Raw genomic sequence first — 14,363 nt, 5'->3', positions numbered from 1 at the left:
AAGTTTTCACACACACACTCACGTCCTTCTCTGTCTTATATCCAGGCAAGCAAGAGGCATTCCAGAGCTTCAAGATGCATTCCATCCACTCCTGTTCTAGTGTGTTTCTGTGTTTCATGACTCAGCTCCTAGTTCCTGTCTCAGCTGTATAGGTATTCAATGAGACCATCAGACACACCCACACAAGATATGAAATGTGAAATGGAGCCATAAGCAGACTTTTAACACATACTATTCAGTAGTACTGTGCACCAGCTTTAGGCAAATCCCAGATACCAAACTCATTCAGGTCAGTCCAGAATTTACCCAGTGTGGGCTGTGGCAGACCCAGTTTGCCTCATGACAGTTTACCCACAGCAATTAAGAGTTACAAAAAAGGGAGGTGGTCACAGAAGCATGTGAGGGGTGAGAACTAGAAGCAACTAGTTGGTGATGAGAAGGGATTGAACTCATAGGGCTGTGCAAGTCCTCTAATTCAGTTTGAAACCTGGATCTGGCCCTGATTGTGTCAGGTCTGGTGCTAATCATCTGAGGTCATGTCAGTCTTAATCCAAAGCATTAAGTTGGGTGCCTATGAAAGGTCTCCAATTATTTCCATAATGTCTGAGTCGCTGAGAATTTGGCTCTCTATAGGTACCAACACTGAACTAGATCAGCTCCCATGAGGACAGAGATTTTAGTGCTCAGGCAAATGTATCTGATAAGCTGCTTCTCTCCTCTCCTCTTTTCTTTTCCAGAAAGAAGTTTCTCGTTATCACTGAAAGGGATGAGTATAAGAGCTAGGGCTGACCAAAAACCTGTCTAGTCTAGCACCGTGTTCTCACAATTGCCAACTCAGATGCATATGGGAAGCACACAAGCACAACCTGCGTGCAATATAGTCATGCCTCGGGTTACAGATGCTGCAGGTTGCATGTTGCAGGGTTGCGCACCGTGCCAAACTCGGAAGTACCAGAATGGGTTACTTCTGGGTTTCAGTGCATGCATAAAAGCACTAAATCACACTTTGTGCATGCGCAGAAGCACTGAATCGCAACCCATGCATGCACAGATGCAGCGCTGCAGGTTGCGAATGCTGCGGGTTGCGAGTGTGCCTCCTGCACAGATCATGTTCACAACCCGAGCATCCACTGAAGTGCCTTCCTGCTTGCAGGTAGTATAGCTTGGATGTACTACAGCCATCATGATCATTGATAGCCTCATCCTTCATGAATTAGTCTAATCCCCTTTTAAAGGTGTTCAAGTTGGTGGCCAACTTGTGAAAACATGAAATAACTGGTGATTTCTGATTATCATTTGCCAACTGGAAGCATAATATATGATTTAAAAAAAACAAACAAAAAAACCCAAAATAGCATGTGAGCTCATTGCATTCTTGGTGAAGTTGTTGTGAATTTGAATGCTTGAACACAGGGCTTTTTCCAGCCAGAACTTGCCAGAACTCAGTTCTGGCACCTCTCAGGTGGATTCCCACACCTCTCAGGTGGGTGCCATTGCCATTCTAAGAGAATGTGGGAGGTGTTCATGGTGAGTTCTGGCACCTCTTTTTCTAAAGTCCCCAGCAACTAAAGTCCCCAGCAATGCCTTTCATTTCAAACAGTGCTGTAAATCCATTTATTTTGTGTAACTGATTCCAAGGAGAGTAGTGTCATCTTGAAGTATTGTGAAGAGCCTGTGAAACATGTCTCATCTGTAGCAGTTTGCTTGTCAGCTGAGAATGAAATAATAATTCCTCACCATCAGACATCATACAGTTAAAGCTAGAAAGAATGATTAGGTTGTTGCCCCCCCCCCCGAGTTTTAAGTCCCTAGATTATTTTTGTTAACAACAAAGAAAGTTTGAAGTCACTTGTCTTTGTCTTAATTACTTATACTATTAGTCTGCAGTTAGAATAGTTACTTAGGTAGTGCCACCTCTTCCCAATTGTGGACATAGTGTTAGGTTTTACATTTTATCTACAACTGTATCCTCTCTCAATCAATCCTTTTCATTTATACTTCAGCACCTAGGGCATTATCACTACCTAGGTTTATCATAATTCCCTCATTGCTGATTGTGTGCTGAGGCTATAGTAGTCATTCACTGCACTGCCTTTACCAAATCACAATTTTCACTTGCTTAAATTTGCAGATCTGTGCTGTGAGATTGTCATAGTTTAGTCCAATATGTTAGGAGGAAAAAAGTTGTGAAACTTCTCAAACGCCTCTTTTCCCAAAGTGTCTAAAGTTGAGGTCAGGGGACAAATGACCCTCCTTGCCCCCCCACCCCCTCTGATAGGCCCTGCCTCTGACAAACCCGATGGAGATTGCATTGAGCCCATCTAACAGAACATTCTAGAGAAGAAGTTGCCCTTCTAACTGCATGGGAATTGATGATCTGTAAGGAAATCCCACCAGCTGGGAGAACATTTCATTGCATGCATCCTTCCCACACAATCAGCACCCCACTGCTGCTCACAGCAAAGTTCCTGTTCTGTGAAGGGAAAATTCACATTAGCCCAACTTACATGGGTCGTTTTAGGTACAACTTCCTAACCCCACAGAAACTACTTGTGGATCAGTGCTTCCAACACAGCAGGGTAATATTAAAAGAGCATCTAATGCATCTCAATTAGTAGCTGATCTGACTAACACCCTCTAGAGCAACAAAAACAAGTCTCAGACTAGATGTAATGTTACCCATATCTTTGAAATTGTGTTTGGGAGTATTGAAAATTTTTTTCTTTATCATTTTTTATTATTCTCTTCTGGCTTTAAAATCTCACAGCAGCCTCATGTACTCTTTCCCCAGTTGTGACTGGGCCTGCAGGGCTGGGAAGGGTTTTAAAACTCTTTTTGCTAGTCCATTTTCCTGTTGAAAGTTGTCCAGCCATAGCTGTCAACGTTTCCCTTTTTTTAAAGGAAAATTCCCTTATTCCGAATAGGATTCCTCGCAAGAAAAGGGGAAAGTTGAGAGCTATGTGTCCAGCCCAAAAAGTAGTGAGCCCTCAAGGCTGTGATTTGCTGCTGTGATGGATAGCAGAGTCAGACTAGAGTCTGGTGAGGCAGTCCCGCAAAAATTCCACCAGAGTGGCTATAAAGTCAGCTAGCCACGGAGGAAGGAGGAGCAGCAATTTGGGAGGGAGAATAAAAGAGAGAGGGTTGGATAGGGCTTGCTTTGAGATGTTAGACAGGATTCAGGTTAAGGGATAGGGCTTGATTTGGGATGGGAGACAGGAAGTAGGATAATTATTATTATTATTATTAATAATAATAATAATAATAATAATAATAATAATAATAATAATAATTTATTTATACCCTGCCCATCTGGCTGGTTTTCCCCAGCCACTCTGTGTGGCTTCCAACAAAATATTAAAATACAATAGTCCTTCAGATATTAAAAGCTTCCCTAAACAGGGCTGCCTTCAGATGTCTCCTAAAAGTCTGGGAGTTGTTTTTTCCTTTGACATCTGGTGGGAGGGTGTTCCACAGGGAGGGCGCCACTACCAAGAAGACCCTCTGCTTGGTTCCTTGTAACCTCACAGGGAGGGAACTGCCGGAAGGCCCTGGGTGCTGGACTTCAGTGTTTGTCTGAGAGAGTTGGTTAGAATTTGAGTGGAACATCCATTCTGAGGAGAATATAGCTATAGGAAGGAGCCTCATAGCTTAGGTATTAAGACTTGAGGGTTGAGAGTCTGGGGAAGGTATACAGACAGGAGTTACCTGGAGGGCTGAGTCTGAGCCAGGAGAGGTAGGAGCTGTGGGAAGACAGACTCCCTGGGTCTCATACTAGCCAGGAGGGGAGAGTTCTTCCAAGAGAAGAAGACTCCCAAACCAGTAACATGGGTGAGGTGATCCCCTGGGTGTGTTATACCAATTGGGATAGCTCAGGAATGGGGTTGTTAAGAGAGGGGGGAACTGACGGAAAGTGCCCCTCACTCATGAATCAAAGAGTTAAATTGTGAAGGAAAATTAATGAAAGAGAATTAACGAAATAGCAAACAATGGAGAATAAAAATCCTCCAGTCATAACAGACTGGTTGAGAAAAATCTGATAGCATTAAGTAGTAGTCAAGCAGACAAATTTATTGCAAGTTGGGCTTTATTTCTCCAACCCTGGAATGAAAACGTAACTTTATTTATTTATTTATTTATTTATTTATTTATTTATTTATTCATTGATTCATTCATTCATTCATTCCTTCCTTCCTTCCTTCTCTCTAGTGTAGGTTTTTCTTCTTCCTCCTGCCCCCTTGGGTTTCCAGTGTGGCCTTCACAGATATTGGCACAACTTGGGGTGTGGGTATGTTTTGGCTGCTGAGCTGCACTCACCATTGTGAGGGCTGGGGGGGGGGTGATGATGCCTCCCCAGCTGCTGCCATTGTCTGTGGGTTGACTGTAATGTCACAAAAACATTTGGCAGCTGAGCTGCTATAAATGTGGGCCAAGGTGCAAGCCTCAGCAGTTGCCCTCCCCAGAGAGAAATGGGCAGCTCGGTGGCACTCAGCCCTGGTGGTCTCCTGTCCCGTGGTGGCAAACTGGCAAGCGGAAGGAGGCAATCGCTCGGTGCTGGGATGCTGTGGAGCAAGGAGAAGGCAAGCACAAAGTTTACTTGCTGGTGGGATCTCTACTTGAAGGCAACTGATATTCAACTCTGAAGCTGGTTGATGTCTGGCAATGGACCTGGCGAGGCTGCAGCTGGTGGATGGTTGTCGGAAGAGTTTGCATTTAGGCTAGTGGATGCTGTGAGGCATCCACTAGCTGAGATGGATGCAAACTGGTTTGGAAGCATTGTTTATTAACAGGCAGCCAAACAGAGGAGGAGTCTGGGAGGACGCTGTCAGATGGGGGCCATTCCACTCACCTGTTTGCCTTTGCCTTACAGGGATGTCCGGAGCTGGTGAGGTTTTCCCCAAGTCCAGCCTTCAAAGTCATGAAGAGAACCGCAAGACGTCCCTATTTACATCGGAGAAATGAACTTGAAATACTGGCAGTGAGCAATGGACAAGGCCGTGGCCAGACCTGAGAGAAGGAGCTTTGAAGGGAGACTGCAGGCGGACATCTGCGCCATTGCAAGTGATGGGGCAGTGGGGAGAGAGAAGAAAATGAGGGAGGGAACATTAGGCCACATTAGGCACACTGTCCATGGAAGTGCTATGAAGACGCTTTGAACAGGAATGGCTTCCCCTCAGGGATTCTGGGAACTGTAGGTGGTTAAGGGGACGGAGAGTTGTTAGGCGGGTTAGGCTTAGGGTTAGGAGTAGGAGTAGGGTTAGGAGTAGGGTAGGGGTAGGGTTGAGTTGGGGTAGGGTTAGGGTTCCCTTCTTGTCAGGGAACTCTGGGAATTGCAGCTCTAGTTAAGGGTTAAGGGGTAGGGGTAGGGTTCCCTTCTTGCCTGGGCTCTCTGGGAATTATAGCTCTGGTTTAGGGGTAGGGGTAGGGGTAGGGTTCCCTTCTTGCCAGGGAACTCTGGGAATTGTAGTTCTAATTAAGGGTTAAGGGTTAGGGTTAGGGTTAGAATTAGGGTTAGCATCAGGGGTAGCAGTAGGGGTAGAGTTCCCTTGCCAGGGAACTCTGGGAATTGTAGCTCTAATTAAGGGTTAGGGTTAGCATTAGGGTTAGGGTTAGCGTCAGGGTAGGGGTAGGGGTAGGGTTCCCTTCTTGCCAGGGAACTCTGGGAATTGCAGCACTGGGAGGGGAACAGGGGGTTCTCCTAACAACTCTCGGCACCCTTTTCAAACTGTAGCTCCCAGATTCTTTGGGGGAAGAAGCCATGAGTTAAAGCGGCTTCATAGTGTTTTAAATTGTGTGGATGTGGCGCTGTCCTCCCTCACCCCACTGCCTCTTATGATTGAGGAATCAAAAGGATTTCCCCATTCAAATCTCTCGGAAACAGGAAGAAGAAAGACTTTGGATCTCATGCCATTTTGAAATGTCTTAATTTGAAATGCCAATAAAGGTATTTGTATTGTATTGTATTGTATTGTATTGTATTGTATTGTATTGTATTACGATTAACATGGGAAGTGGGATGGTAAAATGTTAAGAAGGCGGACGCGATACTTCTGTCAACTGGCAGGCCCCTTCTTGTGGGCATAGAAGGAGGGACTTGCAGCCGGACAAGCGACTTTAGAAGATGTGTTTTTCCTGATGAAGATGTGCCTGATCTTGGGTTACCCCACTTGCAAGTGCGTATAATATAAAATGTTTCCTAATTCACCCATTTTGTCCAGATCACTTTATTTAAAAGGATTCAGAGACCTTAAGTCAAAGGAACCAGTTTATTTATCTCTCAAAAAGGCCAAAATAAATAAATAATACCAATCCCTCAACTGCCAAAATAAATGGTCTTGCATCACTGTAAAAATTAACAGATTTTGGAAAAATGGGAGGGTCAGGGGGCCTTGGTGGTTGCCAAGGAGGGTTTCTGAGGGTGTCACATCTCATGTGGGGGGGCTCCTCAGTCATCATTTCTTTATTAATAAATGCCCCCCTTGAGGCCTAGTTTCCCCAGCCCTGTCTATGTATGGTCTCCTGTGATGTTACAAACAGACATAGCAGCTGAGGGGAAAGAGGCAGTTTCTTATTCTAGAATTTCAAACACAGGAGGGGGACATTTTTCAGCCCAGGGGCCGCATTTCCCTCCACACAACACTAGTCAAATGTACAAATGAACAGAGCAATGAAAGCAAGCCTTATCTTTGCACAGGAAGCTGTTCAAGGAATGACATGCCGAGAGAAAGCATCAAACCCAATTAAACCTATTCAGAAATAGGTTGTCCAACCCCCTGGAATGCAGGAAACTCAGCTGAAATTTAGGAAACGTTTGTATTTCCACATGTGTTTATAGTATCCATATTGCTATTCGGAATACTCGAAATGGGGGGGGGGACCTCAGCTGCACACCCACCTCCCTTCATTTTTTTGGGGGGGTCTCTCTCCCTCCCCCACCTGCCCATCAGCTTCCCTGCCTGCTATCTCCCCCTCCATCATCCCACTGGCATTGCATCCTCCCCCCAGTCCCCCCCCCAGCTCGCTGTGCCCCAAGGCGTTTTGCACTTGCAGGGAAAGGGGCGGGGCACAATGGGAAGGGGCGGGGTGACAGGGCTGCTTAAACCACGCCCCTTTTCCAACGGAAGCGGCATGGGGGGGTCAGTATCCAGCACCCCCTTCTCTGCTTCTCTTGAACTCTTTGACCTTAACCCTTAGAGGTCTTCTAACATATAAACAAATTATAAAAATGCATTGAAGAAACAAATCACACCATCTAACTTTGCTACCGTGCAAGAAACAGAGACAGTTTCTGAGCGTTTTTATATATTTATTCTTTATACCTCAGTTGCCACAACCCCACAACATTCTGATTTCCTTCCGGCTGTGCTCTACTTCCTGAGCCAGATCACCATGGAAACCACGCTGCAGACCATCATTTCCATGGGAATTTGACTGGCACAGGAAAAGGAGTATAGCCAGAAGAAACTCAGTCTTGTTGGCTGTGATTAACAACCAGTAAAGTGTGTGGTTTTTAAGTGTAAAAAAAATAGAGGCCCTATGTTTGACCACCTCAGCCAGAAAGTAGATTTAAAAAGTTAATTCAACTCCCCTCCCCCTCAAATTCTTAGAAGACAATGACGATGATGGTGATTGTGATAATAATGTGCTGAATTTCCCCCTCCAGTTTTAAAGGGGGTGTGATGGTCCCACAACAATGAAGGGGGAAATTTGACTCACCAAAGACTAACGTGTCATGACTTTTGTGGCCAGTTCTTCAGCATCAAAATAAGGAGGGAGGTCTCAGGGGACAAAGCAAATCTCCAGGCCTCTCTAAATGGCCCTCAGCACTCTCCCTCGGCCCCACTCTTCCTGGGTCACACACCCAGGCCATGCCCTCCCATACACTGCTTTGCACCCTCCTGGAATGTTTCTTGCCTGGCTGGAATGTGTCCTCTGATAAAGCTCTTGCTTTCTGGGATAGAATGGTGAAATTTACGTTTGTTGCTCTACACACTTTTGCCTTTGGGTCCTGCCCACCAGTAACGATAGTGTGCCTTATAGCATGAACGTGTTGGGTAAAATTTACTACAGCATCAAAACCAGTGCATTTTCTCAGGGAACACCTGAGCACAGAACACATTCAATAAAAGCACAGGGCAAAATCACATTGTCTAATGAAATGCCTTCATGCACTATTCCTGGGTTTTCTAGAGGCATCCGCCTGACCACTGATGGAAATAGAATGCTAGACAAATAGACCTTGGTCTGATCCAGCAGAGCTCTTGTTATCCTTTGTATGTTGACATTCCAAGTCCAAGGCTCAGATCTCTGCTATTGAGAGTGAACAACAAAGAGACACATTGTGGATGCTGCAAGGTGTGAAAAGGCGAGGAAATGAAAGTGGACAGTAGAGAACTGAAAGGGTCAAGGAGGATAACATTACCTGCTGGGTCTTTTATGAATTGGAGGCTATTTCATCCCTTCCTACTTTATGTTCTAGCCCAAGTGTTTGCTAAAACAATAAACACAAGACTTTCTGTGTAGTTCACAATACAGACTTTTTCAGATCAGGGGAGCTGCAGAGTCATGCATAAGTGTTTATAAAGACACATGCGCACACAGCTTGTGTACATTCCCATCATTTAATAGAGGAGAGTGCCAACTGGAGACATCTGTGATGTGCATTGTCTTGCTGTTACATGCATCCGGCCTTTACGCCCCAGAGTTTACTGATGACAACATGGGAGAATGAATGCAGGGATGGAGCAATGATGGAACTCCCAGAATGTTATACTACAACACAAACTCAGTGATTAATCTGAATGAAATGTTGTATATGCTGTAAAGTTTGCTAATATTTCTATCCATTCCTATGAAAATGTAAGAAAAGTCCTGCTGGATCAGACAGAGGGCACATTTACTACAGCATGCTCTTTCCCACAGTGGCCACCCTATAGGAAGCCTGCAAATAGAACCTGAGGGCAGGGACTGACAAATTGGTTTATTTCTGTTTCTCTCGGTTTCTCATTTTTCTAGTCTTTAATTCAGTTCTCCACATTTTGACATTGGTTTGTGAATATTTATTTTAAATGTCATTAAAAACTCACCAACATTTAAATGTCAATTTCCCCTAGTATGCAATTTTTAAATGAAAATTTGACTGAAATTCACATAATGTATGAATGTGAATGTTATTGTGCGGTTGCAGTTAGCATTTGAAAACATATGGCATGTAGCAGGAGAGATTGGGCGCTATAGGGGAGCAATTAGTATGTGACAGCATCTCTTAGATTGTCTGCAAGCTAATTAATTCAATTTTATATTAACCTTATTCATTGACTTAGCCAACTACGAAAAATCAACTTAGATTGACCAAAGGGGTGTGTGTGTGTGTAAAATTCTCAGCTTTCAATCCTGACATTCTGATGTCAAATTTTGTGAGCAAATGTTGACAGCAAATCCAAATTTGAAAATCTTCTGTCATTTGGCATTTTGTGAAATGTCGTTGCAGAGATCGTTCTACATTTTCCACGGGAGTAAGGCTTATGGGTGCCATCCAGCAGTGACTGCTGATGGAAAGAATCATTCAGTAGAACAGGGAGAGGAAGCTAGTGGTGGTCCTCTCCTCCTGCCTGTAGGGCCTCATCCCCCGCCCCAAAATATGTTCCAAGGGAAAATCTTCAGAATAAGTTTGTGTTTTTTTTCTGGGGAAGGGAACGATGACAGGGTGGAGGGTAATCACCTACAATTTACCTCCTCTCTGTTCTGCTAATCGATTCTGTATTTCAGCAGACTGTCACTAAGGAGACTGGTCCTTCTGGGCAATTAGGGCATTGCACATTCAGAACACATTCTGTCCTCAGCCTCCACCTACCTGTGTTCTTGCTTACAACTAGTCCAGAGGGTTGTAGTCCTAGCTGTCACCGTCCTTCTCAGTCTCACTATTGCCTTTGTAGAACTGTGAAAGGAAGACGATAGGAACAAAACTAGAAATAGTTGGCTGTCATTGGATCTCGCTCCACCTGCTGCTCGACTCCTTGCCTTACGCCAGGGGTGCCCAAACTTTTTTCAAAGAGGGCCAGATTTGATGAAGTGAACATGCATGAGGGCCAACCAAAGTTGAGCTTTTTTTAAGATTGAAGGTTTTTTTTAGGATTTAAGTTGTTGAGCTTTTTCAGGGATTTTACCTGCCACAGGAGCTGGATTAAACTGACCGGCGGGCCGGATTAGACCCCCAAAACGGACTTTGGACATGCCTGCCTTATACCATACCAGTCCAAATGGGTACCAGCCACAACTGAGCAGCCACCGTTGAATGCAGCCAGCTGTCTTATATAACCCTTCTTTAAAACAGAACATGTTAATAGATCTGGTTTTTGTTGTCTGTTTACTCTTTTCCCCTCCTATTGCATTCATGTATATTTATGTGACACTCTGAAATAGCCAAGAGCACTTTAATCAGTGGATTATCTGCAACCTAATCAGTGAAAATACTAATCAGGAAGTGCAGAAAATGTCCCCACTCAGTGCAGCACAGGGAATGTTTTCTGATGTTTCTGATTCCCGAACAAGAATTAGGCAATTATTCTTTTAAACTGCTTTTTAATTGTGCTTGTTGTTGTTGTTATAAATTTTTAAAGAGTTTTAATGTGGGGGGGGGTTGGGGGGTTATTCGGCTGTTTCTGTTTATATTTTGAATATGTATTTTGTGTTTTATATTGTAATTTTATCTTGTGAACCCCCCTGAGATCTGCGGGTATAGGGCGGTATATAAATTTAATAAATAATGGTGATGATTTCATTTGTTTGTTTGTTTTGCAGGGTTGTCTGGGGGTGTGATGCTTCTTTAGATTGTGCCCAGTAGGATTTAAAAAATAAAAAATAAAAAAATCTGCACAGCATGACCAATAGATGTTTGATGAGACTCAATAATGATCATTGCCTTAAAGAGATTTTGGAAAAAAGCAAGCAAAATGGTGGTTTCCATTGTGTTGTGTGTTTTGATTACACCCAATAGAAAGGGGGTGGGGAATTAGTGCCCCCCCAGAAGTGGGTGGGTGGGTTACAACTTCAGCACTGTCAGCCTGACCACTGGTCAGGGATGATTGGAGTTGCAATTCAGCAACATCTGGAACATCACAGGTTCATTGCCTCTGCTTTAAAAGCATTAACTGGTTAGGAACTCCTGTATCAAGCCAAAATCCTGCATCTTGATGCCGTTGAGGGCCAGCAAGCAGAACCCTAGTGCAACAGCCACTCTCTCCACTTCCCAGCAACTGACATTGATTGTCTCCCTCAGAGATCCTCCTGAAAAAGTTTCCTGGAAAAATGTAAGATCTAAAATACAAAAACTGCTTTTGCATAATTGCCCACAGTTATTTTAAGAACTTAAGAACCAGATGCCTATGTGAAGCGTGAAAGCAGGACATGCGTGCAATAGCACTCTTCTCTCTTAATTTCACAGGAACTGATATTCAGAGGTGTTTACTCTCCAACAGTGGAGGTAAAACATAGTCATCATAGCCAGTAGACATTGATAGCCTTATCCACTATGATTCTTTCTAATCTTTTGTTAAAGCCATCTAAGTTGGTCCATACCTTGTGGAAGTAAATTCCACCTTTTACCTATGTACTCTGTCAAGAAGGGCTCTCTCTTGTCTTTCCTGACTCTTCCAACATTCATCTTCATTGGATGACCCTGAGTTCTAATATTGGGACAGAAGGAGAAAAACTTATTCCTATCCACTTGTTGATTGCCTTGTGACATCCAAATAATCATGTGGAAGCATTCCTGCACCTGTTTAAGGCCTCCCCATTCACTGAATGCCTAGTCATGCAGGACTGAGGGTGAATGTTTGGTTCTCATTCCTAAATCCATCTGTGGAAGGAAGCATTGTTTTTAGTGCTCTGTGTTATCATGGGATCAGGAGAAATAACTGGTTCCATCTGGGTCTGTGGTTTCACCATATATCATCACTAGAAGGTTCAAGCAAGGATTCAAGTGAAGCAGAAGCACAGCCCGCACTGGTGAGCACCCTGAAGCACTGGGGTGGTGTTTCAGCTTGGAGGGACCTGGGGGAGAGATGCTCCCACTTAGGCCCTGATGCTGCCATTGACCCCAGGGCACACAAGACCAGGGCTGATGCTGCTGGTAAATGTGTGGAAAATGAATCAAAGAACGGTTCTATTAGTGATTTAAGAGTTGTCACTATGGTTGGATCTGTGGTTGGGGAGAAATTTAGAAATCTACTCTTCCCCAAACAATATGCAAACCATAATGCTGCTATCCTTTGAAATTCACATTTCCTCAAAACATTGTGATGCAGTTCTCCTTTAAAAAAAAAAGTGTATACAAAAATCCATATATAATAGTGAGGAAAGTGCATTAACATGAATAAGTCGCTGCAAATGGCATACCTAAATTCATGGTATTAGGGGAAATTGTTTGCAGAAATGTGAATATTGTGGGAAATGTGCATTAAAATGCTAATGAATTCTGGATTTCCCAGAATAATAATTTTGATGATCTTCATCCCATCTCTACAATATGAAATTCATGAAATGTGGTTAGAGAAGAAAATCATGTTTGAGAAGGCAAAGGTCAATAAGTGCTATCCCGCAAAAGCCCTGCTACAAATACTGTATATTTATCGTAGTATATATTTTTATAGGGGTGCATGAGGTGTTAGGGGAGGGATAGTTCCTCTGGTGTGGGACACGTTGTGCTCCTTCTGGGATAGTTTGTCCACCTTTGGTTCCCACCCTGCACTCAGCTTCCACCTGTGGCTCCTAAAAGCTGTCAGCATGTGACAGCAGCCACACCCTGGGAAATGGCTTTGACTGGCCGGTTAAACCAGGTGAGGGTAGTTGATGGGTCTCAAACCCTTGGTGAATTAGGGACTTCCCATGCATGTGAAGACAGGCGCCACCAGGTTGAGGAGATGAGACCAATAATGGGTCCAATGGTCAGGAAGGTGGTTTCTGCATGTGCTATAGAGGGAAGTGAGGGGCAGATGGGGACCATCAACCTGGGAATGTAGCCCATCTAGGAGAAGGGAAACTCTGATCCTAAACCTCCACTGCCCTTGCAGGATATCTTCAGGAGAAAAAAGACTAAGGAGTAAACCCTACACAAGTCCTGAGTCCCGAAGATGGTTGGATGGTGCATTGTATGCCTCCTTCAGGCAACTCCTGCAGCCAGTATTATGCCAAGTGTATTGCTCTGCTTTCCTTTGGAGCACATCAGTGAGGCCAAGGGGTCTTGTCCTCTGGTCAGCCTAGGACACTGCCCAGGGAGGTCGCTTCAGTCCTGCTAACCCAGAGGTTTGACTTCACCAGAAGCCGCACTCCATTGTCGCTCAAGAGAGATGGATGTCAGATGCAGGTCAGCACAAAAGATGCAGGGCTCCATTGTCAGTGAAGTTAACTCTTTATTCAAGGAAATGACATACAACTTGGGAACACTTCCCAGTAGGTCTTGCACCTATCAGTGGCGTAGCGTGGGGGGTGCAAGGGGGGCCGGCCGCACCGGGCGCAACTTCTGGGGGGGGCGCGCTTGCTGCCTCCGGAGTCGCCGAGGAGCCGCTGCCTGCATTGCCGCCCTGGCTGCTTCAGCCGCGTCCGACAGCCGGCTCGAGGCTCCTTCCGGCCGGGTCTCCCGACGGGGCGCTGCGGGCGGAGGCTCCGGCACCAAGCGCCACGGCGCCCAGGCTCGGCTCGCTGTCTGGATGCGCGCAGCCCACCAAACGCGCCACCGGCGGCGAATGCAGCGCCCAGCCGGAGCCACCTGCGCTCTAGTGCCTGCGCGCCAAGACCGCCCACCCGCCCCGAGGGGGCCCACCCACCCACGCCAGAGGCCGGCCGACGCACTGGCCCCAGAGCCGCCCCTCCCCGCGCCAGAAAGAAGCCGCGTCGGGGCTAGCCGGGCCGGGGAGGGAGACCGAGAAGGCTGCGCCGCGACGCCCAAAGACGCGCGTCTTGGCGCAAAGGGGCCCGCGGCACCCAGACGCGGAAGGGACCCTCTCCCCCTGAGCCGCCACTGAACTGCAATTCCCAGCTCCCTTGGCAAATCCCAGTCCCCAATCCCCAAGATGCTTTATTTGAGGCAGGGGTCCTTTAATTGCAAAAACAACGCCACGGAGGGCAGTAGTCACCACGGAGTTTGCCCCAGAGTAGAGCCGTCAGTATTAATGACCATGGTTAGGGGGTAGGGGGCGCAAGTTACTTGCCTTGCCCCGGGTTAGGGGGGCGCAAATTACTTGCCTTGCCCCGGGTGCTGACAACCCATGCTACGCCGCTGGCACCTATGGAGCAGTTGGCAGGGCTGGAGATCCCTGCCTTCCACCCCTCTTCCGGATGTTTCCCAAACAGTCTCAAACTGTGTCTGC

The 14,363-nt window shown here is 45.7% G+C and overlaps 1 protein-coding gene and 1 long non-coding RNA gene across 2 annotated transcripts in view; one reads left to right on the top strand and one right to left on the bottom strand.

Moving 5' to 3' along the window:
* Positions 1–14,363, bottom strand: part of LOC310832190 (uncharacterized protein) — a 120,927-nt gene that overhangs the window by 20,103 nt on the left and 86,461 nt on the right. The gene's annotated exons all lie outside the window — the stretch shown is intronic.
* On the top strand, positions 4,296–5,955 carry LOC310832032. Its single transcript, XR_014558113.1, has 2 exons — positions 4,296–5,507; positions 5,617–5,955. It is a non-coding gene; the product is annotated as an uncharacterized lncRNA (long non-coding RNA).

Source organism: Podarcis gaigeae (assembly GCF_964106915.1).
Source record: "Podarcis gaigeae genome assembly, chromosome: 15".
In the NCBI taxonomy this organism is placed as follows: Eukaryota; Metazoa; Chordata; class Lepidosauria; order Squamata; family Lacertidae; genus Podarcis; species Podarcis gaigeae.
The sequence above is the reverse complement of the archived record's forward strand: the minus strand, read 5'-3'. Positions and strand labels throughout refer to the sequence as shown.